The sequence below is a fragment of the Manis javanica genome, chromosome X (assembly GCF_040802235.1).
Source record: "Manis javanica isolate MJ-LG chromosome X, MJ_LKY, whole genome shotgun sequence".
Classification (NCBI taxonomy): Eukaryota; Metazoa; Chordata; class Mammalia; order Pholidota; family Manidae; genus Manis; species Manis javanica.
The window spans coordinates 25,628,031-25,652,471 of NC_133174.1; the positions used below are offsets into that span (position 1 = coordinate 25,628,031).

At 35.5% G+C, this 24,441-nt stretch overlaps 1 protein-coding gene across 10 annotated transcripts in view; it reads right to left on the minus strand.

The window, feature by feature from the left end:
- Positions 1-24,441, minus strand: part of DMD (dystrophin) — a 2,259,748-nt gene that overhangs the window by 1,922,880 nt on the left and 312,427 nt on the right. The window lies entirely within an intron of this gene.

Here is a 24,441-nt window from a genome sequence, read left to right on the forward strand (position 1 = left end):
GGATCTCTATTAAATTTAGAAGCCAACTAATTATACAATGAGGTGAAAGTCGATTTTTCAGAACATAATATATATTAAATACTTACAAATACAGATACTTTTGAAGACTAAAGCTTGCAGTGATATAAAGAGCTAAATTAGCACTCTTCATTAGAATTTTCTGAGATGATAAAAATATTATTTACCTGTACTGTCCAATAACATGGCCACTAGACACATGTGACTGACTATTCCACACTTGAAATGTGGCAAGAGCAATGGCGGAACCACATGTTTTATTTCCACTAATTTAAATTTGAATGTAAAATGCCATTTGTACATCACGGCTATTGAATCAGACAGCACAAATTTAGAGATTAATTGCTAATATGTGGACATACTTATCCATCCATACGTCATGCATACGTGTAGGGTTATATGTACATAAACACACACATAAATGGATGTAATCTTATTTGCTATTCAAGAACCAAAATCATCACTTTCTCTAAAATGTACCACAGATACTTGCTTCATTTCAGTAAATGTGAGGAGCTCAGAAATTTATCAAGATAATTTTGACCAAAAATATCCTTCATATCAAATGCAATTACTTAGCCATTTCTGTAAAACCAGAGATTTTTTTCCCTCCAAATTAACTAGAAAAACAACTTAATCCTCTGCTTTAATTTGCCATTTCACAGCTTGCAGTTGCTTACTGTGAGTGCTCCTAATTTTTTTCTTCTTGGAAATTTTGCAAGACTATTATGCCAGCATATGGTTTACATTTTGTCATTCCTTTGATATACACAATGATTTTTTACTGTTAAATATATTTATTTACATTAAAGAAAAATGCACGCCTAAAATTGAGAAAAAAATCACAGGTTTTGGAATGATTTCACTTAGCAGAGACCTTTTATAAACAGCAGTATCTATTCAATATAGATCTGTGATCCGACAGAAACCTAAATTATTTAAGCATTTCTAATCTAAGCAGCAATAATGCCAGTGGTTCGGTCAAAGTGTACAAAGTTTCAGTTATGCAAAATGAGTAAGTCCTAGAGATCTACTGTGCAGCATAATGTCTACAGTTACCAAGACTGTATTGTACAGTTAAAATTTTGTTATGAGAGTAGGTCTTCTATTAAATGTACTTATCAAAAAAAAAAGAGGGAGAAAACTTTTAGAGGTGATAGTGAAGCTTATGGCCTTGTAATTATATATGGGGACAGTTTCATGGCTGAATATGTATGTTTAAACATATTAAGATGTACACATCCAACACTATAGCTCTTTTGTATATCAATTATACCTCAATTAATAAAAACAGAATCAAACAAAAACAAACAATGGGTAGTAAGACCCTATGCTGCCTTAAAAGCCATGGTAATAAAAGGTCATCTGATTCTTGTATGCAGAAATGATGTGTGACTCAAAAAGAAGTTTACATGTCTAAGTTAAAATTATTTGGATTGTATAATAGACACCCCTTGGTCATTACTAAAGATAAATTAAGATTTATATTCTCATTAACAAAATATCCTGACTTTTTCTAAAATTTTGCCTGTTCCAAGTTTCCCAAGGTGAGAATTCCTAAATCGTTAGGTAAGAAAGTAAAATGCACAATGAATGTAAGTATGTCTTCTATTTTAATTTTTCTTTCCTTAAATGTTGACCATCTACATTTTATATTGCATTCCAATAAAAAAAAGAATGCATTGGATTTTACTGACTGATTTTTTTTTACCATTTTAATTTTAATTTTTGAATTTTTAATTTTTTTTTGAGAGGGCATCTCTCATATTTATTGATCAAATGGTTGTTAACAACAATAAAATTCTGTATACGGGACTCAATGCACAATCATTAATCAATCCCAAGCCTAATTCTCAACAGTCTCCAATCTTCTGAAGCATAATGAATAAGTTCTTACATGGTGAACAAATTCTTACATAGTGAATAAGTTCTTCATGGTGAACAGTGCAAGGGCAGTCATCACAGAAAATTTCGGTTTTGATCATGCATTATGAACTATAAACAATCAGGTACTGACTGATTTTTTTACTGGGTATAGGACCCAGGCACTGTGGTTAAAGATTGTTCCTTTGGCAATGTTCCCATTTTTCTGTTAAGTATAGTTTTTTAAACCTAATATCAGGAAAAATGAGAAAACAAATTCTTGGACTGATACGGTTATAAAACCAAAAAGAAAGAGCAATAGTTTTCATGTCAAAAAACCTAAATTAGTACCTGACCTTGTGATTAAGTAGTTTGGGCAAATCATCTAGAGAGGTGCTATTTAAACTACAGGTCAAGACATTAGTGGGTTATAAAACCCATTTATATGTCATTCCAGCAAGTGCTTTAAAAAATCAAATAGAATGGAATAAAAATCATTAGAGTGTGGCCACATATAGTAAAGATAAATTACCTTTTGATGAAACTTCCTTCAGTTGTACATGTACATGTGTGGGGGGGTGGGCAGGTTGGTGAGGGAGAAACCGAGAGAGAGAAAGTTATATACTGGATCAACAAAGGCTCTCACTTTATCTTTTAAACTGGATGGTAGGCAAAATTAGAATGAAAAGCCCTGATGTGGAGACATAATTGACTGTTTAATAATCTGAACTTTGGAATCCTGAAAGCCTTAGAAAGAACCCTGACTTTGTCACTGTCTAACCTCATACAAGTAATTTAACAATCCTCTGCTTTATTTTTCTCATCTGTAAAATGGGGATACAAATAGTGTCTGTCTCAAAATGTTGCTTAAAGAATTAAATAAGATAACGCCTGTAAATCCAATATAATAGTGCCTCCTGACACTTAATAAATACTAGTTATTAGTATTATATTTCTATTCTAGGATTTTTCAGTGACTTTAATTTTTAGGCCCAATATTCAGCCTAAATGTGAATAGTTTTGGGTTTTTGTTTTTGTTTTTTTATAATGTGAATAGTTTCCTTGTTTGTTTTTAACTTAAATTCTATGGAAAGCACTGTGTTTTTAAAAATGTATTTATGAATTTTATCTAAAATTCCTAGTTATGTGACTTTGCTAACAGGCACATTCTTCACAGAACCAACAATTTTGGGCAGCAAGCCCTCATTGTCCATTTTTTTTTTAACACAAATTCCTCTGTTCTTGAAATGTCACTGACTGTCAGGATTCAGCCCTGTCCTGCTTCTAACATGCCTGTCGCCTTATTCATTAGAAATAAGATGGATGTGTAGGATCTGAAGAATCAAAAGTTAGCATAAGTACAGCCATCTTAAGGCCTAAATACCACCCCCTAACCCAAAAGAAGGAAAATCATTAGAATCTTGAAAAACAAGTTAGTTAGCCTGTGTCAATTGTAGTGACCTTTAGTTAGCTAACCGTAAATCAGTTAATCATACACGCCTAGCTTATCTTACTAGAACCACCCTAGACATTCCGTAGGTGATCTCATCTGATCAGACCCCAGGATGTGGCGCCAGCAAAAGATTTATGAGCCTATAGAAAAAAACCCTGTATTGTGATTATGGAAAATTTTACCCCTTTTGAAAATGCTATAAAACCTTCTGCCTTAGTGTGCTCGGGGTCCTCGTTGAGACCTGCTGCGACAGGCTGACTTGGACCCCAACTAGTTGGCTTCCGAATAAATTCCTCTTGCTTGTTGCATCAAGAAACGTCTTTGGTGAGTGATTTGGGGCGGCGCCTTCCTCAGGGGAATCCAACAGATGTTTTGACCATAGAGAGTCAAGGAGTTCATGCCTTATGATTTTTTAGTATAGTACTCAAAATCTTTCATGGGGACCAGCTTTTAAACTGCTACTGATGAAGGCTGTGACCCTATACCCTGAGGCTGGCCAAGAGAAATAAGATCTATACATAGAGACTTGGACAGTAGGTACCATAACAGAATTAGCTGTGTTAGGTAATGGCTTAGACTTTGTAAATCATCCAACCCTTAAAAAATGTTGGGTACCATATAATAAGCTATTGAAAGAGCTTCAGTACCCCCAAGAACAATGTTTTACATTTTAAGGCTAGTTACTTCCATATCAACAGTGTTGAGCGTAACTTAAGTCTAGCCTTTCATTTGGTAAATAGCTAGTTATGGCTATCTTTGTTAGATTAAAATTGAATTAGATTAAACTGTGATGCAGTGATTTTCTAGGTTATTATGTGGTCAATGCAAACAGTTATATATAATGGTAGTGAAGTTGAGATAAAAATGTTAAATATAAGATTCAATTGCAAGGTCATTATTTTTTTTCAAAGTAATGAAAATACAGTACTTCATCTACTGTAAAATTACAGGCTAATGACTGGGTCCTACAGAGTGGCTCTCAAACCTTGGTCAATGTACCCACACTGATTTAAGCAATGATCAAGTATCATTTCAAAGATTAAATAATGACAAGGAGCGTAAATCACATCTGAAGTGGTGCCACAAGATATCAGTTTTTAAAGCTCTCAGTAGAAATCTTTGGATAAAATGAGGAGAAAAACTTCAACCAAAGTGGTAGGAAATTATTTACAATTTGGAAGAAAAAAATATTTCTGAAACTGGGTATTGTAAAAGCAATCTAATAAACATTTAAATATCTTATGAAAGTTTTAATATTGTTTACAAATTTCATTTTCAAAAGTAATGTGAATAAGAACATTAAAATAGTTTAGAGTATCTAGCCAACTTACCTATTGAATGTTTGTTCAACAAACAAGAGAGGTGAAAAATTACCTGCTGAGTCTGATTAGTATGAACAAATAGCTTCTGTGAAGGTTTTTTCTTTAATTTACCTGATTTGGACCAACCACATTCAGATTTTATTTATTTTAAAGTTATCTAAACTACTTACTTAACACCACCACTGTTGATTTTTCTTTAAAATAGTTAAATATGTCAGTACAATGCTATAATCCAGAGAACAGCTGAGAAATGTTATACAACCCTGCCAAAACATAAATACTTTATTCTAAAATGCTTATCTTATAAATTATTTTCCATGAAATTTTTTGATTTTCAAAGCAAATTTAAGCCATCTTCTTTCTCTTTCTTTTTTTGAGGTTTGACAAAATAATAAAATTTTTAAAGTGTCCACTGTAGATTTGATATAGGTATTCATTGTATTCTTTCTCTTTTTAAAAGAGTCAATCTATTGAAAAAGATGCATTAATATCTAAAGAATTCCCATATAATGAAGAAATGAGAATTTTTCATTTAGCATTTGTGAATAATCGGGGAAGTCTTGTCCTAAAATTATAATCATCACTACTAAATTAGGTATATGGAATAAAAATATGAAAAATTTAAGAACTCAAATACAGATAAAATAGTTCTACTTAATTTGTGCTCTCTTTTTCATTGTATATAGTTTGAGGATAATTAAATTAAAATGTTCCTCTGTGTTATAAATATCATATTTAATTATTTAGCACTTTCAGTATTGTAAGATATGTGTAGATTTTAAATGTCTTAGTCTAGGTGGAAACCTTTAGTTTTTCACTTCAGTTGAATTATTTTATACATACACAACACATACACACACACTCACACAAATGCTACATATGTAATCTTACTGCTTTATTTTCTATGCGTTTTTATTCATTTATTAAGGTGCTTGGAAAAAATTTAAATGATTTTTTATGAAACTAAAAAAAAAAACAGTTGCTTTGTCATACTACTGAGTCCAAATCTTCCCTAATTGCAAAAGACTGTATGTAACTGTCCTCCAGTAATTAAATAGTGAAAAGAATTTCTTAAATGTATTACTTTATTCTTAACATCAGTATTTCCTGAGTACCTTCCATTTGTTATAGCTCCCTTTTTTAACCATGAGTCACATGTCCCTGTGGGGGAAGGAAAAATAATTTTCCCCCTAACCTTCTAGGATCTTGGCGGAGATTTCCCCCACCCCATAATAAAAAGATTAACAGGGGAAACCAATTTAATTTTGTGTGCACATACAGGAGCCCCACAAAGATAAGAGACTGGAGAGCAGAATAAGCCACCCAAAATTTGCCATTTTGGCATATTGATTTTTTTGGAATTAGTTGCTCAAGAAACTACCAGTACAAGGAGGACACTCGACCCTCCTTTGACCCCTGAAAGTAGAAATAAATCTCCCATGTGAAAGTAATGTCCCTGTACCAGGAAGGTCGAAAGCAACCTTATATACAGAAGGAATTCAGAGCCTAGATGGCGGTGTAAACAAAACTTGGAGTCTCTTCACTAATTTGATACTACAAGCCAAAACCCCTTTGTGTTGTCAATCCTTTACAAATTTGTTTCCTTGCCTGAAAGATTTAAAAGATGTCTGTTCTGGTAAATTATTTGAGTCTCATATTTTTATGGGCTTCCATATATATGAAATTAATTTTTTTTTTCTCATGTTGATCTGTCTTCCATCAATTTAATTAGGCCAGCCAAAGAACCTACAAGGGAAAAAGGGAAAATTCTTCCACCCTGCAATAGAAATATACTTAATGCAATATTCATGTGATGTAATTGTTTAAGATCTTAGATTATCAGAGATCATACTTAATGATGTATCAATTGTGAATCCAAACTAGTGGTTTACAATTTAGATGACAAGTTTGCTCTTCAGAGAATATATCAGAATGTCTTAAATGCAGGCTCTGAATAAATTCCCAGTATGTACTACCATAATACTCTACTTACATAGCCCATTTGGAATATTATCAAAAGCAACTGCTTCTTTCAGAATATATGTGCATATTATAGCTGAGGCTACCTAACTATAAGGGACTATTGCTGACATTACAAAATTGTACTCAATTCTTCAAATGTCAGTTATGATAATAAAATTTATACTATAAAATATTCTGCTTTGCCTTTATTTTTAAAAGGTAGTGGCTAAATCAATTTTTCTTCAAAACTGGCGTATTGAATCAAACATTAGTATCCTCTGTGGTGATAAACAATGCTCCAGATTGCCGAAAAATACCATTAAAGAAAACATAAGCCAACATTCATCATTACTAAATGTGTATATTTCTCCTTAATTTTAGAAAAATATCTTAGTATGAATGTGTAAATATATTTTTAAAAATTACCAGAGGGCTGCCTATAAAAAAGAAAAAAACTTTGAAAAAGGCATAAATCTATCAGCATAAAGCGGGTGGAAGAGAAAGGAGAAAATTCAAGATGTTAACAAATTTGGAAAGCTCTTCCTTGCTTTATGGCAGAACTGGGGCTGGGGAGGGGTGGGCACAGGCTCATCGATACACTATCTGTCCAGATCGGGAATCAAATGTTCCTCCAATGAGCTGTGGTTCTTTTTAATGCAGGATGATATTTAGCAATGAACATCTGCGTGCTAGTATGATATTGTGATCTATAGTAAGAAATGTGTATTTGGTCTTTGTCCCAGTTTCAGGCGGAGTGCTCCTAAAACCCTTGGAATTTCCTAAAAGATAAAAACAATTAGTTTCTTTTGATATGTTAATGAGGGGAGGTTTGGAAAGCCCTTAGGTAACCTAAGGATGGGGCCAGTTGCCCAGGGAACCAGTCCTGTGATTAAAGGTTTGAGGTTGTAAGTGCCCACATGCCCCTACTACCCTGGGGTGGGAAGTTTGCTGAAGGTTTAATCACTTACCAATAGCCAATGATTTAATAAACCATGCCAATGTAAGTAGGCCTCCATAAAATGCAAAAAACGGGGTTTGAAGAGACTCTGGGTTGGTGAACACATGGAGATTTGGGGAAAGTGGCATATGCTGAGAGGGCATGGAAGCTCTGTGCTCTTCCCCCATGTTACTGATGTCAGGGTTCTTGTTCATGAAGCCAAAGAATGAGCTTCACAAAGACCCAAGGTAGGAGAGCAAGGTACAGGCTTTTATTTAGAGATAAAGTGAGAGGAAAGAGCTCCCAGCTCATGCCAGGAGGGGACAAGACAGCCTTGGGTGGTGTCTTGTATAGGCGATTTCTAGGCAGTTGAGGATTTGGGGGAATTGAGGGCTTAGGGTGTGGACTTGTACCACCTGCCCTGCCCTTAATGTGGGCTGGGTTGTTGTCTGTTTGCTAGGGCTGTTTACAGTGGAGTCATGGGTAATGCTGAGATACCCTTGGGGAACACTCAAATATTCCGGGCCAAGTTGCTCCTGGCCTTTTGACCTTTAACTGATCTCACTGAAGATGTCAATATTCCTAGTCTAGTATCTTTACCCTAGAGAATTAGGGTGACCTTGACTTTGCATAATGCGGAACACAGAGTTTTGATAGGGACTTGACATTGTTACATTGCTTTGACTGTAAATATCTTGCCTTGCTTTTCCCTGTCTTATTATTCTACACATCTCTTTCATCTGGCTGTTCCTGAGTTATATCCCTTTGTAATATACTGGATATTTAGTGAGTAAACAGGTTTCTTGAGTTTACTGTGAAGCTACTCTAATGAATAAAACCTAAGGAGGGGGATTTGGAACCTCTGATCTGTAACTGGTAGGTCAGAAGTACAGGTGACAGCTTAGACTTGGTGACTGGCTGTGGGTAAAATTGTAATATTTCCAGAACATCTTGCCTGGCTTTAATGCATCCTCAGGCATGGAGAGACATATAGTTTTAGTACATCTGCATATCAATAGGTGTGACTCAGGGGTAGAGAAAAGTTAATCTCCGTATCAATGGGTAATTACATGGGCAAAGGAGGGCTTATCTGAACTTGAGAGGTTAAGGGGAGGGCTGGTTGGCTTCTGCTGGAGCAAGAGAGAGAAATGGCCCCAGACTGAAGTATGTAAGCAATAAATGGGTTTTAAACTTTACTTCTCCCTTTGACTGATTTTGGTTTTACAGTTATTTTGCCCTGGGATTTTGTCTCCCCAGACTTACACTGGCTTCTGAAATTGGGGGCGCTGGTGGGGCAGTTTGTAGGACCGAACCCTTAACTTGTGGGATCTGATGCTATTCCAGGTAGACAGTGTTGGTCAGACAGACATGAGTGGGGTGGAGAGAGAATAAAGCCAGTAAAGCCTACTAAAAGGAACTCAAAGTGTTAACCAGATAAAACCAGAGATCCAGAAGGGACTCACAGAGTTAACTTAGTTAATTAGTTGAAATTTCAAAGGCCAGGAGTTGGAATGTCTGGATATTCCCCAGATGAAAAACAATTCCCTAGATAAATAACTGTATCAGAGCACAGCCCATGTCTTCATTGTACCAATTAGATCAGGCCTCCAAGGCCAAAGATTGTCAATCAAGGACTTCTCTGCCCTAGCCCACGAGGTAGGGCAGGGAAATGGGACAAAGGTCATGCCATTGTAAAATCTACTTAGCCTGGGAAAAAGGTCCAGCTTATTCTTCAACTTAATCTATATGCTGTTCTTCTTCCAGACCCCTTAATCAATTAAGTAACTTTGTAACCAGGACAGGAAATAGATCTCCAAAATGTAAATATACCTATGTGGATAAAGAATGCTGTGATCCAGACCAATGCAGTCCCCTAAATAACCCTCATCTTAAAACAAAACTTCAAAGGAATTATAAATCACCTGTATACATCATGCCTTATGCTGACCCCTACCCAAAAGGCCCTATAAAACCCCAAACTCTAAACCTTAAGTGTGCCTCCTCTCTGAGGTTGCCATCCCTCCCCTTTCTTTGAGTATGCACTTTTTGCCTTAAATAAAGACTTCTTACTGCTCAACTTACTACATTTTGTCTCTGTGCTCTTTCAGTGGTGAAATTCCTTGTCACTTTGCTATTTCATTCTATTCTCCAGACTTAAGCACAAGTCTTCATTCTGTCTCTGTTCTACCTCAGATAAATAGGGAGGGTCTCTGATCTGTGCTTGCAAGTTCCTGTTGCCTGGGTGACCTGGACAGAACTGCAGCTGTAGGATCATGCTCTTTAGCAGCCTACGCAAAAATCTCCTTTCTTTGCCTTCGGGAAGTTCTCAGAACATAATCTCACTCCATTCAGTGCTCTGTGGCTCTCCCAAATCCTGAGGGGGTAGGGGCTTAGTTCCCATGCTGTGCAGATTCAAGTGGACACTGGACACCAGCCAACCCTGGCTTTAGGAGCTGGCAAGGGATTTGCCCTATGCTGAGCAGGAGTTCAATGAGCTTCCCTTTCCTCCCTCTGCTCTTCTTTGCTCTCTGCTGCCTGCAAAGCAACTGCCATTCCCTGCTATTCTTGCTTTAATGAATTCCTTCCCCACCTTCCACTCTGACTTCCCTGTGTCTCCAAACCAAATTTCTTCCCAACAAACAGTGTTAAAATTGAGTTGAATTATAGAATATTCAGCTGGTTTCTGACATTGCTTGTTGGTATAGGGAAACTCCCACCCTATACATACATACCCAGGTTGGAATTCATCTCAGCTATGTGTACCCATTGCTATTAGGCCTTCCAAGTTGACAGGAAATATATTTTTAGAAATACATTTTAATAAATTGTTAGCTTTTATTGAAATTTTCAATTCAAATTTAACATTACAGAGTTTTATACCCTAGCATTTAGATTATAATTTTGTTTTTTTTTCCTGGTTATTTTTGCTTGTTTATTTTTCTATATACACTTTAGAATCATCTTGTCAGACACCAGAAGAAGTATTACTTATATTGGAATGTCATTTAATTTACATATTAACTTATAAACAATGGATTCTTTTATGATGTAAAGTCATGTTTTTAAGGAACACGTAGTTCTTTCTCTTTGATTTTCTTTTGTGTCTTTCAGGAAAGTTTAAAATGCAGGTTTGGAAAATTTCTTGTTAAATTTGTTTCTTGTTTTTGCTATTGTAAATGGATACATCTGATCCATAATATCTTCTAGCTCATTATCATTTATATACATGAAGTATATTGATTTTACATGTTAATTTTATATTCTTTTAACTTACTAGATTATTTTACTGTTTGCATTGGTATTTGTGTTTGTTAATGTTACTGTTTCTTTGCCACTTTTTAAGTAAACAATCCCATCTGCAATTTTATATACTGTTACTTCTTTCAACTTTTGCCTTGAATTGCTTTATATTCTCTGATTATGATGGCTAATACTTCCAGCACAATGTTAACTAGTAGTGAAGACAGCTGGAACATTCTTAGACTTTTCCTATCTTTAGCCAGGATTCATGGAATGTGTCTTAAGTAATAGGCAGACTCTGGGACTAAACTATATATACATAGTGTAACATTTTAACAGAAGTATCCAATGATTCCTTTTTTTAAAAAGTATTTTTATCAAGAAAGAGTGTCAAATGTAGTACCTAACACTTAAATGTAAACAAAAATTAAGATCACCAGATAATTTGGGAAAGACTTTGAAAATGGAAAAAGTTCTTCCAAATAAAACAAACAAGCAAGCAAACAAGCAAACAAGAAAGGACTTCAGAAAACATGAACAATGCAAGAAGCAGAAGAGAATTGTGGGAAAATCATAATGAAAATCCACAGAAACTAAGAGAGACATGACTGCAGTTTCTGAAACAAGATCATGAGTATATAAAAAATAATCAATAAGAAAAAAGGAAAAATATTTTATAATATCTTAAAGAAAAAAATCACCTCCTTTGGGCCCTTTCTCAGAAAGCTACCAGGGGTTATATTCTACTAAAAAAAAAAACCCCGAGTAAACCAAGAAAGATGATGACACAGAATCTACAACATGAGAGGTCAAATGCAGAGAGAAGTAGAGTGAGGTCTTTGGAGAGTAGCTGTATATAAGGGTCAAGAACAAACATTCCAGAGGGTTGCATGTCTAACAAAAGGCTTGAGTTCTTGTAGAGAAAATGGACATTTTATGGCCAGGATCTCAGCTGGCTTTAATATCACTCATTGTATACATAAAAGAGCCTGTTTGCATACCTATGGGCGGCATGATGTTTGCCCGCTAAAAGAGCCACCCCAAGCTGTCAGTCACAGGAGTACTGATCCAGGGGAGGGGAGGAGAGGAAACACACAAGAGCCTGGATATAACTGGTCAGGTATCTGCCAGTCACCAGAGAGACCCGCCCACAGAATTCCTCCTGGTGCTAGGGGCGGGGAAGGAGAGATCCCAGAGAGCAGTGGGAGCGGAGAGGCAGAGAACTTAGGGAGCAAAGAGAGGAAGGAGGAGGGAGAAGCTGCACAGCTCCAGTGCTAGAAAGTGGGAAGACAGCCCCGTGTTGGGGGGCAGGCGGGAACAGCACCAGAGCCAGTAGAGACTAAGAGACCGTCACTGCTGCTTATACGTACCTGGGTGACCTTTGTGAGAATAAAACATGGTATGAGCCCCATTTACCCCCAACTTTCTGTTTTCTTTATTTGGTCTCACTGAATTCACAGTGAACTTGTCCTGAGAGGGGAACCTCCTTCTCCCAGAGCAACAGTTCTCTTAACTTTAACTCCTTGGGCCCCTAACAATCATAATCACACCTTCTACTTGATGCCCTCTACCCTTTGTTTCTTTTTCTTTGACTCACGCTGTAAATACTTTAGCTAACCAGTACTGCGTTCATGACCCTCATGCTCTACCAGAGATGACTCATCTATTTTTCCAGTTATCAACACTGACAAATTAAATCATAAATCTGTGTTTTCAAACCTGATATTTTTTTCTACACATTGCTTGTTAAATCCATTCAATTCCCATACCCCATTAAGCAAAACGTTATGTAACCAAAACCCATCAGCTCTCATATGCCACTCAGCAAAATCAAAGCCTGTCAGGCAAACACCAACTCAAGCATTCTTCTCAGAGGGATTCAATTAGTCTTGCCTGCACGAGAATATAAATGATAATAACCAACACTAATTGAATGTTTATCATGTGCCAGGTATAATTCTAGGTGCTTTGCATGCAGAATATCTTTTAATCTTTTAAATAAATATTTGATAGGGAAGTTGAGGCTTAGAAGGTTTAGTAATTTACTCAAGTTTATACACGCTAAGTGGTCACCTGGGAATTAAAACTCAGGCTTCTCAATCCAGTACTTGCTGTAGGACTGATTTTCTGAATGCCTCATAACCACATTAAACCAAATCAAATTAAACCAAATCCATATCTAACACCACAGTGAACAGCTGTCAAATGTATCTCTCCTCCCTCTCTCAGTTCATATCCCAATTTATGGTAGCTATGTCTGACTAGTGTCCTGAGACAATACCTTGTACCTATCAGATTATTTCCTTGTTTTTTTCTAATCATTAATCAGACCTTGTTGTTTCCATCTACCCAACCAGGTCATGTCCATTTATATCATCCTTGCCTTCTATCAGGACTTTGCTGTGGCTTGGTGGATAGGTTCAGGAAGTACTTGGGAATATGGATCTTGTACTCAGTGTTACAAGTGCATAATTGGAAGCTGTATACTGGAAAATCATTTCCTAAGTGTTTCTGAAGTGTCAAGCCCAGTGTTAGGCCCTGGACAGTGGTGATATTTGAGGACATGAAAGAAGATAAAGGAGAAATTATTGACAGAATAAAGGACTGAGATAATGGCCAAATGACCAACTTTGTTTTCAGTTCTTCTCTTCCTTTCTTCCTTATTTCCATTCATTCAACAAATATTTATTGAATATCACTGTATATCAGGGAGTATGATGAGTATACAGTGATGACTGAGTCAAAGTTCTGACCCCAAGGATCTCAGTTAATAGATGTAAAATATTTGTAAACAATAATTTTGATACAGTGACATGGGTTCTACATAGTAAATGCTATGAAGAAGGAAACTGTAGGTAAATCAAGCTTGTCTCCACTGATTTATAGCCACCCACCCTAAATCATAAGAGAGGCAAAGATCAAGTTAACTCCAATGCAAATGCACTGGATTTACACACACACTCAAAGTAATTAAGGTACTTTGTGTCTTCTCTCATTTTATTTTTCCCAAATTGAGATAGCTTTATTTATTTCTTTGTTTACTAATTATTTATGACCTTGAGATTAATTTCAGGAGTTGAAAGTATGATTTTTCTTAGATAGTTTCTCATGGAAAATTTACCTATTTCTCCCCACCAAACTCTCTCCTTCAATAGTCTTTCTTATCCCAGTAAAAAGTCATTCCAACTTTCCTTGTGAGCAGGCTAAAACTGCTTGTCTCCATTCTCTCAATCTCCATATTTAGTCCATCAGCAAGTTCTGTTATCTCTTCTTTCAAAATGTACCCAAGTTATGACCATTTTTCCCCAGGTCCATGGCTACCAAATTAGTTCCAGACCCTATCACACACACACCTGGATTACTACACTATCTTCTAGGTTGCCTTTCTACTTTTACTATTTGCCCCCTTAATACCACTGCACCTGTAGCTCATAGTACTCACCCCTAGTCACTTTCCTCCAGCCATCCTGCTGTCCCTCAAAATCACTCCCTCTTCAGGACCTTTGTGCATGTTCTTCTGTCTGTCTAGAACTTTCTTCTTTAGACATCTGCATGATTCATTCTCTTGATTCCTTCAGGTTACTTATTCATTCCCAGGATTCACTACATAAAAAAGCAACCCACCCTATTCTTATTCTTCTCTTGCCCTGCTTTATCTTTCCTGCTAGCATCCATTATTATACCAAATTCTATATCCTAGTTGCAGAGAGAGAAAACAAGTTGACAAATAAATGTTGAGAATGTCAAATAGTTTGCTAAATAAATTACTTATTTAGCTCCTCTGGTTCATAGGGCCCTATGATTAAAGGAACTTTTTCTCTTCACTGCCATGTTCAGAAATCTAGAGGACCTGACATGTAATAGATGCTCAATAAATAATAAGCTAAGGAATGTAGACTTTATGTGTATTTCTGTCAAAACATGTTTCCTTAAATACAAATAATAGTTTATGAAAGATAAGAGCTTAATTCATAGATAAATATTCAAAACATTTATTCTTTGACTGACATAATAGTTGCAGGTAATTTTAATAACAAGACTAGTTCTTACAGAAAGTGCCATCCATGGACTATGTATTTTGAAAAGACTGGTTTTCCAGATGCCAGGTGAGCTAAATCAAACAAGAAAACATTGAGCAACTCATCTACAACTCATTTGTTCTCACTAAATGATAGCTAATAATAAACGATGGGGTGGTTCCACTAACATTTCTAGTTAAGGGGTCTGTCTCCATCCATCACCTGACCATAGCTCTGGACAAGACTGGAAGTGACTGCTTATTGATTGATCACCCTTTATTTATTTTTACTGTTACATTTCTATGCACACAAAGTTGGATTAGTGAAATTAGCACTTACATTAGAATAAGATTAAGCAAAGGACATTCAAAAAAACATAGCTTGCCCTTTCTGATCCAAGAATTTTACAAATCTGCTTCTAGCTGCATCAGAAGACAGGTTGCTCTTATGAGAAATCAAAAAGGACACTAATAAATGAAAATTCATCCCATGCCCTTGGGTAGGAAGAATTAATATTGTCAAAATGGCCATCCTGCCTAAAGCAATCTACAGATTCAATGCAATCCTTATCAAAATACCAGCAGCATTCTTCAATAAACTGGAACAAATAGTTCTAAAATTCATATGGAACCACAAAAGACCCCGAATAGCCAAAGCAATTCTGAGAAGGAAGAATAAAGCAGGGGGGATCTCACTTCCCAACTTAAAGCTCTACGACAAAGCCACAGTAATCAAGACAATTTGGTACTGGCACAAGAACAGACCCACAGACCAGTGGAACAGAATAGAGAGTCCAGATATTAACTCAACCATATATGGCCAATTAATATATGATAAAGAAGCCATGGACAAACAGTGGGGAAATGACAGCCTCTTCAACAGCGGGTGTTGGCAAAACTGGACAGCTACATGTAAGAGAATGAAACTGGATTACTGTCTAACTCCACACACAAAAATAAGCTCAAAATGGATCAAAGACCTGAATGTAAGTCATGAAACCATAAAACTCTTAGAAGAAAACACGGGCAAAACTCTCTTGAATATAAACACCAACAATTTCATGAATATATCTCCATGGGCAAGGGAAACAAAAGCAAACATGAACAGGTGGGACTATAACAAACTAAAAAGCTTCTGTACAGCAAAGGACACCATCAGTAGAACAAAAAGGCATTCTACAGTATGGGAGAATATATTCATAAATGACATATCCAGTAAGGGGTCGACATCCAAAATATACAAAGAGCTCATGTACCTCAACAAACAAAAAGCAAATAATCCAATTAAAAACTGTGTGGAGGATCTGAACAGACACTTCTCCAAAGAAGACATTCATTTGGCCAACAAGGTCATGAAAAGATGCTCCACATCGCTAATCATCAGAGACATACAAATTAAAACCACAATGAGATATCACTGCACACCAGTTAGGATGACAACCATCCAAAAGACAAACAACAACAAATGTTGGCGAGGATGTGGAGAAAGGAGAACCCTCCTACACTGCTGGTGGGAATGTAAATTAGTTCAACCATTGTGGAAAGCAGTATGGAAGTTCCTCAAAGAGCTAAAAATAGAAATACCATTTGACCCAGGAATTCCACTTCTAGGAATTTACCCTAAGAATGCAGCAGCCCAGTTTGAAAAAGACAAATGCACTCCAATGTTTATCGCAGCACTATTTACAATAGCCAAGAAATGGAATCAACCTAAGTGTCCATCAGTAGATGAATGGATAAAGAAAATGTGGTACATATACACAGCAGAATATTATTCAGCTGTAAGAAGAAAACAATTCGTACCATTTGCAACAACATGGATGGAGCTAGAGGGTATTATGTTCAGTGAAAAAAGCCAGGTGGAGCAAGACAAGTACCTAATGATTTCACTCATCTGTGGAGTATAAGAACAAAGAAAAAACTGAAGGAACAAAACAGCAGCAGACTCACGGAATCCAATGGACTAACAGTTACCAAAGGGAAAGGGACTGGGGAGGGTGCATGGGAAGGGAGGGAGAAGGGGAATAAGGGGCATTATGATTAGCACTCTTAATATAGGGGGGGTATGGGGAAGGCAGTATATAGCACAGAGAAGAGAAGTAGTGATTCTATAGCATCTTACTACGCTGATGGACAGTGACTGTAATGGGGTATGTGGTGGGGACTTGATAATGGGAGGAATCGAGTAACCATAAATTTGCTCATATAATTGTATATTAATGATAACAAAATTCTAAAAAATTAAAATAAAAAGAGGTCACTATACCTGAACTTACATCAATAAATTACTGTGAGATCTGAACTTAACTTTTTGTGTTCTGCCTACCACAATCATAATTTGATAGAGAATTGTCAGAGGAACCCTGGTAAGGTAAAAAACAATAACCCATTAAATGGAGCATGGAGGAAGAGGACCCTCTGATGAAATGCTGCAGAAGCAAAATAATAAATAAAAGAGAGATTGAAAGATACTATGTATCTATTGGAAACTTTTTATTAGTAATTAAATCATATTGTTGCCCTTGAAATGGTTGCAGTGAAAGAGAACATGGAGATGCAGTCAATATTAATGCCTGGATGGGCTTTTTTTTTTCCAAAACTTTGAGCTCAAGTATATCACTTTCCTTACCACCTATCTGCTTACAAAACACACAATAACTAGGTTTAAAAACTATTATATATACATATGTATGTATGCCAACCTATACCAGACTAGCTTACTTCTCTGAGCTGTACAGGTATAGGTCAGAGACCTAAGCCAATTAGATATTTATATTTGAGACTTGTAACATAAGACTATTATAAGACTATATATATATATATATATACACATAGATAGATGCACACACATATATACACACATATATATATAGTCTTATATATATACATATATATGTATGTTTATATACACACACATACACATATATATACACACACACACATACACACACACACACACACACATAAAATAGATATCTGATTGGTAGGTTTTGAGTCTTTTAACACCAGCTCAATTCTTTTATTGAGTATAGACCCCTCTAGATGGACACCAACTTCAGTCAAGCATAGTGATTCTCAGTTGGAGAATGGGAAAGATCATTCCCCTTTGAGCATTAATCAAATTCCTAGATGAGGTTTCCTCAAACATTCCCACTGCATACCCAATTAAATAAATGACATTCTATGGCAGTGGTAGGCTGCCCCACCATAAGTTTCCCTGTACAGAAAGCCAGGTGACTTAGATAACTGACAGTTTGACAACTTGCTTTTCTCTTCCAACAGTAATTCTTGCTCTTATGTTTTAAATTCACCAACAGAGAGTGAGCCCATGAAACCCTAGGCCCCCACCCTTAACCCCAGTAAAGGCAGAACCACAGGGCCACCCATGCTCTCTTTCTGCATGACCTTGCTGCGTGGCCCCGGGTATGCTCTGTATCCTCCCAGACTTGTGAGTAAAAAACCTTGTTTTTTTCAAACCTCTCTGATGTTTGGTGCCAAGGTGCCATCATAGTAAGAACCACAAGGGCCAGTCCAGTCACAACACTGGCTCCAGAAAGGGAAATGCCTGTGTGGGCTCACCCCAGTAGCAGGGGCTCAGGTTGAGTGTCCCTAGCCGATAGCATCACTAATGATGATGATGACTGAGACTGACCCAAAACAGTGTATTTCTGTCAAAACATGTTTCCTTAACTATAAATGATTTCCTTACCTATGAAGGATAAGAACTTAATGCATAGACATAATATTCAAAATATTTATTCACTGCTTGACATTAAAGATGTAGGTGCGTTTAATAATAGGAATGAGTTGTAACTGGGAACTGCCAAGTTCGTGGCTCCCCTAGACCTCTGGAATAAGACAATATAGATGGGTCCCAGCAGTCCATGTTTCAACAAGCCATCCAGGTGATTCTGATGCAGTGTGCTGCTGAGTATGTGTGGTATCAAACAATGCTACAGAAAAATGTAACCCACTTGCATTTTCAGTTTGGATCCGTGTCTATTCCCTTGCTGTAAAGTGCAGGCTTCTGACTCAATTTTGTAGGAAGGACTAGTTGGCGGTAGGGCAGTCTAATTGCTCTTCAATTGCCTATTGTTTAAGACCTGCACATTTTTCAGCTGGAAGTGGATTGTTAACATGATTAAACCAATATCTCACTGTTGGTCCAACTGCCCCCAACAATAATGTAATTATTCAGGAACAGCATCATTTCCTCTCTCACAACCCCCATTCTTCACTCACACAGATCTCCTGGGCTACACACCACCTGAGAGGCCAAACTTCTTTCATTGTTCCATATTTTAGGTTCCATGTTTCTACATTGAATTCTTGTTGTCTTCACCTCTTTTTAAATTGCAGACACCCTCAGATTAAGTGTCACCTCTTTTCAAAAAGCGGTTCTCCTTTACAAGCAATTAGTCATTCTTTCTTCTGTGTTCTATGGCATTTCTCTTATATTAAAGGCTGTATTTTATTTTAATTTATGTTTATATCATTGTTTCCTCCTTGAGATGTTTCTCTCCTGGAGAAGAAAACCATGTTGCATTCAATAGGTATTTGTTGACTATTGATTAGCAACCATGTATTTCTGGTGGGATGATGTCAGGGTGCCAACTATTCTTTCCAATATGAAAATAAATCACTACACTAAATATAAGTTGCTTTGCTAGAAAGTTATGTAGGGCCCTAAAACAGAATAAATCAGATAACTGATGTTTTTGCCTATCAGCTACAGAAGTTGTTTTCTTGCTAACAACAATGGGGCTAATTGGTAAATATTTACATATGCCAGCTAAATAAGCTTGCCGCTGAAACCATGCCGTACTATGTAGGTATAGTAATCAACAATTCTAGTTTTTGCAAAAAATACTTCAGAACATAGTAGCTTAAAGAGTAAAACATGTGTACCTTCTAAAACTGGCTAGAGTTAGTAAGAGCACAGTAACAGTTACATCAATAAAAAACAACAAATTTCTAGTAAACATCTGAAATTTAAACAGTAAGTTATTTGTCCTTCATTGATAACAGTGAAACCTGTAACAAACCAATTTCCCTTTCACTAACTGAATATCCTTTGTTACATGCGTACTTTGCAAAGATTAGATTCAGGAAAACATTCAAGGGAATGGTTCTCAGTGGATTAGATCATTAGCATAATAATCTCCACTGCAAACACAGACCCATCATTTAGAAGTCATCTTAACATCTAGTGTAGATGTCAGGGAATTCACATACCAGTAAGCAGCATTTTGCATTTCTCATAAAATTATTTTAAATAAATATTTAAATTCTCTCTTATGCAATAATTTATTTGTGATTAATGGATATAAGAATTGATATTAATAAATAGAAATTGTCACAATTTAGATGATTATATGTAAAACAAGATCACTCACCAAAATTTAGCATGTGAAAATATTCATATTTAATACATTAGAAATCATTTGGAAAGAATCTATTAAAAATCTTCTCAGCGGTTGAGTTTTGGGGTTACTGAACACTCAAAGGTAAGTAATAAAGCCTCTGTTAGTACTGCAAGCATTAAATACTTCCTACTCTCAAGATTTCAACATCTTCAAACCCCTTCTCCACTTCCATAAAGCTTATCAATTTTGCAACATGTCCCCACTAAAATGCAGCATTTGGTAGATGGAATAGTTGTCACAACAGTAACAGACATGGAAATACCATGGATTTTAGAGGCCAGTTTCTTGGGTTCCAAATATATCTATTCTATTTACCTTGAGCAAGACAACTCAATTTATATAGCTCAGCTTGAATCCTAATCTCATGAGATCACTGGAGGAAATAATCATGAAAATACAAGTCAATAGCATATTATATGACTTTACTAGCATAAAACAAAAAGTTTCTAATCTTTGCTATTTGTGAAATGAGGATTTCTATAGTTTCCTGTACCAATATTCATTTCTCCAAAAACAATTGTATCAAGCAATTCACATATTACCAAAGCCTGGTATGGGCTGCTTATCATGGTCCAGAGACATTGTTCATTGCTCTGGATTCTCTTTAGTTACCTAATTCTTCCTGATAGCCAATAGTAGGGAGAAACAAGAATCCATAAGCATAGGGGTCAGTTTATGTCTATGGTGAACCTTCTATGACACCACAGCTCTGCTCAGTTACTTTCATTAAATCAGGCCCCTTATATATATATATATAATATATATATATATATTTATTATATATATATATAAAGGCCCCTGTTATATATAAATTTGTTAGTTATATATAACTATAGAACTGACACAGAGGAAATATTACCTCTTTCATTGAAACAATGTTTTTCCCCTATGTCTTAGTATCTTCCTTTTATATAATGAAACTGTTTAATTCATTTTAAACATATAACATTCTTGCTGAGGGTGTTTTCATATGTGTTTGCATGTGTTAAGGGCATGGATTGGCATAGAGAGTGTAGCAGGATGAAACATAAATAAATGCTGTAGTCTCCCTTTTCCATCCAAATAAGGTAGCCAAAACCATGCTCAATAAAGAAATGAGCAGGCATTCAGAAGAAAATTGTATAAACATATGATTTCTTCAATTCAGAAAATACATTACACAATAACAAAAATGGCAAGACTTTATGCTTATGTTTTGCTATTTATAAAACTCTTTTAAAAATATGTTTTCTTACAAAGTAGACATAGTCATACAAGGAAAACAAGTCTCCAAGAATTTGAATTTCAGATTTACTTTCCTTTCCAAAATGAATTCAAGCGTGCATATAATCATTTCTCCAAAGGCTCCATGGTACGGATCTGTATAAAGAAGCCTGGTTTACTGACTCACATTTTTAGTGTTAATTTGCATTACACCATGTTCATCATGCTAGTTAGAAGGTAAATTATGATGAATTCTTGGGAGAGTATGTTACATCAGTTAATTCTATCTCATGTTATTACTATCCTGAGAGAATGAGAGCTGGCTTTTTAGGTATGGGCATCTCTGTCATGGCAATGAAGACATAAACGTATTACATCAGGAGCTCTTGTGAAGTTCATAGACTAATCACACACACACGTCTACTTTATTTAAGTCAAACATAGAGTTGTGTACTTTTGGAAGAGCAGATAGAAAAGTGTAGTTAGAGGATGGAAATAAAGGTTATCACTAAATCCAATGTAGGATCAAAACCATCATATAACTCACTGGGAGATGGTTTAAATCTTTCAACTGGTCTAATAGAAAATATTATTTTTCCCCACAGAACACAAACATCAAACAAGTTTTATGGCAAAATTACTTTTGGTCATGATTTCAAAAGAGTACTTTCCATAAATAAGCTTGTGTGAATGAACCCATGTGAATGAGCCAGATTCTTATTATGTGAATTATATTTGTGGTACTGTATACACTAAATATTTTTTTAGGATCATAAAATAGCTACAAATTACATGAATAGAATATTTACCTTGAGTTAATCTTAGCTAGCAATGGCTGTGTGTTTTTGTGGAGATAAATAATGTTACTTACCTTTATAGGATAAATGTGATAAATCACATTCTAGCAGAAATTTCTGGAATTGAAGGTTAATAGAAGACTTACTTTGAAAAGAAATAGGGCCTATTTTAAAATGGTACTGGGCAAGTGAAAAATCAGTTGGATTTACTACAAAGGTACAGTTGACTTCAAATAACACAAAACGATGAGGCTATACTTAACCACATTTCCCCCGCCTTTAACTATCCCTTACATAGCTTTACAAAATAACAAGGAACTTTGTTGTTTCAATACTTGACAAATATTACATAAATGTGTGTGTGGGCGCATGTGTATATGCTTAACTGATAAATACTTTAACTCATCATATTCATTTTTACTGTTGTATGTTTTATTTTCTGATTTATCACACATACATATGATCATTTTTCAGTGCTTTTTCTCTCTTTTTAGAGTCTTCAAAATAGTCTTTTCCATTCAGAATTTTTCCTCTTTTCTTAAGCTTAGAATATATTTAGTTATCAGCACTATCAATCAAAGTGCACTTATTATATTTATTTAGTGCACTAGTAATGGTTGTTGGGGTTACAAAGAAAACACACAATTCGGCTGTCAATGGACTCCCATTTTCTCCGTTTGGATTGCTTTGCTCTTTGATGCTCCTTCTTTGGTCTCTCAGTCAGCACAGTTTTCAGCATCAGTTTCCAGATTCATTCTAGCCCAGAGTACGGCTTTCTCTGACCACTCACAGCCTACTCATTTATTTATATGCCAAATACCTAGGTTAAGGCTCAAATATGAACTTCCATATTTGAGAGAATGGTGACACTACTGATCCAGTTTTAATAAGTTTAGGGAAAACATTTATAAAATAAGTGAAATAAGTAGGAACTGAATGTGGGGAGGATACTTGGGGAAAAAACAGTCAATGCACATATGTATGTAATCCACAGGTTTTAAAATATGGGAACTCATGAGGGTAGGGAAAAATTGCTGTAAGATGGTGTCAACAATGTACAGTTAACTCTTGAACAACACCATTTTGAACTGCTGGGTCACTTATAAGCAAATTTTTTTCAAAAAATATATTGTAAAAATTTTTTGGATATTTGCAAGCAATTTGAAAACATTTTCTTTTCTCTTACTTTATTGAAAGAATACAGTACATAATACACATAACATAAAATACATGATAATCAACTGTTAATATTATCAGTAAGATTTCTGGTCAACAGTAGACTATTAGTAGGTAAGTTGCTGGGAAGTTAAAAGTTATACATGGACTTCTGACAAGGCAGGGGGTCAGTGCCCCTAACCTCTGTATTGTTTAAGTGTTAACTGTATTTTTAGAAGATAGGATATCGAACTATGGTTTGAATATTAACATGTGAATTGTGGTGAACGATTCTTGAAAATGTCAATGTATAGAGAGTGATGATCCATTTGGACCTGTGGGAATGAGGATTCACAGACTCTGTCATGTTTACACACCTTATTAGGACAACTCATAGGTTTAACTCAAAGATTCAGAGTATTATGTTACCATTATTATTTCAAATTATCTATAATTCTGATTTGCCTGCATATTTCTGAGAAACCTTGTACCTATTAGTTGTGTCAAAATTTCCAAAATGAAGGGAATTTTAATGAGGCCAGTAGATACAGCAATTAAACCATATCATACCCAGCTAGTAAATAATGGGTAGATTATGAATTCCTATCCTATATGAAATAATTCTGAGTTTAAACTTCATTTTTTCTTCTTCATTTGTGTTGTTATTCTTTTTTATAATTTGTACCCCATTAGTTAAGAAAAGTTGAGGTTTAAAAAAATACGTTTCTTTTTATGTTTATTGTTTAAAGTTCTGTAATAGTGATTTAGTAATTATTAATTTAGTAAGTAAATTTAAATGGGTTGTATTAGATAAAATTCAGTGACTTTACTTCTTGCTACTTTACTAAACAGTACCTAGCAAAATTCTGCTATCAGATATCATAAAGAATGAATGATACTCTAAAATCTTATATAATAGTAAAGGGAATGCTTTTTACATTGCATCTTCCAGTGGATTATTTTGGGTGCATTACCAAGACTTTTAGAAAATGGGACATATGCCTGGAGAGAGTAATTCATATACTTTCTGAGTGTCAGACATTGAGC